At 40.5% G+C, this 2,820-nt stretch overlaps 1 non-coding gene across 1 annotated transcript; it reads right to left on the reverse strand.

The window, feature by feature from the left end:
* Positions 1 to 1,119: 1,119 nt before the first annotated feature.
* LOC127116674 (small nucleolar RNA R71) lies at positions 1,120 to 1,226 on the reverse strand. The gene has a single exon (XR_007801476.1). It is a non-coding gene; the product is annotated as a small nucleolar RNA R71 (small nucleolar RNA).
* Between the last annotated feature and the right edge of the window lie 1,594 nt (positions 1,227 to 2,820).

Genomic DNA, 2,820 nt, shown 5'->3' on the forward strand with positions numbered 1-2,820 from the left:
AAAAGCACCCTAGCTTAGTAACTATGAATTTTTATCACTTTAAGGAAAAACTATTTTTGAAACTGTTTTCGGACGCGTTGATAGATTTAAAATCAGGAAACTCCTTGGGTAAACTTTCCAAATCAAAATCACTTTTCAATTAAGTTTATGAGTCTTATTTCTTAAAAATAAGTTTACTACTTTAATGTTCTGCGCACCTTTTATAAGTGACAATAAAAGGCCTTAATTTAAGGGTAAACTCGGTTCTGAATACGCGAAAGCGACAGTTTCTGTTAAATGGATTCTTTTCAAGAGTAGAAAATATTGCCTCATAAGTAGTTCTATTTAGACAATCGAAACATCACTTAACTGACGTGAAATACATTCAACTTGTCTTTACATGCATTTATTATTTACCATTGTTTTACAAACCCAATATCTCTTTTATACCGCCTTAGATAAACACCGTAACGATAGTAATCGATAGATTGATGATTTGGTCTCTGTTGGATCGATATTCTTTTATATTACTTTGACGTGATTCATGCACTTGCGAATTCACACGATCAAGTTTTTGGCGCCGTTGTCGGGGACCAACTTCGTCAAATTTCGTACCGAAGATTTAGTCGGAAAATGCGAAGAACCCGTAGTACCGAAGATGTGAAGAACCCGTAGTACCGAAGATTTAGTAGATGCTTTAGCGGACACGAACGTTACACTCCTACACGCCTCTTACTCATCCGAATTAAGAAATCTATGGCCGAGAATCGCGACCGGAGACCTCTTAAGGAATTCGCTCAACCCTCTAACGAGGAACCTAGTTCGATTATAGTAAACCCCCTTATTCCTACTAACAATTTCGAACTAAAATCGTCTTTGTTGCAATTAGTGCAACAGAACCAATACGCGGGTCTCGCTACTGAGAACCCGAATCAACATTTAAAAGTTTTTATGCAACTAGCCGACACCTTTAAATCTAACGGCGCTTCACCCGATGCGATCAGTTTGAGATTATTTCCTTTCTCCCTCAGGGATAGAGCATGTTCATGGTTAGATTCACTTCCAGCTAACTCAATAACTACTTGGGAAGACCTTAGGAGAGTATTCCTTGCTAGATATTTCCGCCCTAGTAAGACTGTTGTTCTTCGAAACCAAATAACTAGATTTGCTAAAAACCAAGGAGAATCGCTTTTTGAATCTTTGGAGAGATATAAAGCGTTATTGAGAGTCTGTCCACACCATGGCCTAGAACAATGGCTGATCGTTCATACCTTCTACAATGGACTCCATTATAACACCAAGATGAGCATCGACGCTGTCGCAGGTGGTGCGCTGATGAACAAACCTTATCCTGAAGCTTGTGACCTAATTGAGGATATGGCCCAAAACCATTACCAATGGGGAACGGGACGAGCATCAATAGAGAAAAAGGAGACCCGAGGTGGAATACATGAGATAAGCTCTCTAGACATGATGCAGGCGAAAATGGACGCTTTAGCCCTTAGGATCGAACATATTCCTACAAACACTAACACCGCAGCGGTAGTCCACACAGAGTGCAAACTCTGTGGATCTAAAGGACACGAATCAACAGAATGTAACCTTTTGAACGACCTAAACATCGACCAAGTGAATTACGCCCAAGGTAACACATTTTCAAACACTTACAACCCTGGATGGAAGAATCACCCGAATGTTTCCTATAAATACCAGAAACCTATCCAAAATCATGCACCCAGAGACCACAAGGTTATCAAGCCCAAAAACCAAACCAACCTATGCAAGTTGTGCCCCAAAAGTCTTACCTTGGGAAGATCATGGAGATCTTTATATCGGGCCAGACTCGGCAAAATAAAGAATTCCTAAACCAGAACATTCACGTAAATGAACTTATAACGCAATTAGGAACCAAGGTTGATCAGATAGTCACTTACAACAAGATGCTTGAAACCCAGATCTCACAAGTAGCACAAAACCAAGCCCCACAAACTACACCTGGAGGCCAATTCCCTGGACAACCTCAACCAAACCCTCGAGGGCAAGCTAACGCTATCTCGTTACGAAGTGGGACCCCTTACGAAGGGCCTCGTAACCCAGCAATGAGCGAGTCCAAAACTTCTAAAGAAAATGTACCTACCAACCAAGAAGAGGAACCGGTAGAAGTCGAAAAACAAACCGACCAAGAAGGAGAGGCCAAGGATAAAACTTACAAACCACCACCCCCGTACAAACCACCAATCCCATACCCGCAAAGACTTAAACAAACCAAAATCAATAACCAATACCAAAAGTTTATAAAAGTAATAGAAAAGCTTCATGTAGAGATTCCTTTCACCGAAGCTATCACCCAAATTCCGTCTTACGCCAAATTTCTAAAAGACATATTAACCAACAAGCATAGGCTCGACGATCCAAAACCCTTGGAATGCAATTTTATTTTCGAGGATAAACTCGCTAAGAAGGAGAAAGACCCTGGTAGTTTTTCTATACCTTGCATTTTAGGGAGTCATGTGATCGACAAAGCTTTCCTAGACTTAGGCGCTAGTGTGAGTTTAATGCCCTTAGCTGTATGTAAAAGGTTAAACCTAGGAGTGTTACAACCAACTAAGATGTCCCTCAAATTAGCCGATAGATCTGTTAAGTACCCTGTAGGCATTTTAGAAGACATCCTAGTTAGGATCGGTCAACTTTATATCCCAACAGACTTCTTGGTCATGGATATCAAAGAAGGCAAAGATATCCCTATCCTTTTAGGTTGACCATTCTTATCAACAGCCGGAGCTATAATAGATGTCAAAAGAGGGAAATTAACCTTCAAAGTAGGGGATGAAAAGATCGAGT

This window comes from Lathyrus oleraceus, chromosome 1 (genome assembly GCF_024323335.1).
Source record: "Lathyrus oleraceus cultivar Zhongwan6 chromosome 1, CAAS_Psat_ZW6_1.0, whole genome shotgun sequence".
NCBI lineage: Eukaryota > Viridiplantae > Streptophyta > Magnoliopsida > Fabales > Fabaceae > Lathyrus > Lathyrus oleraceus.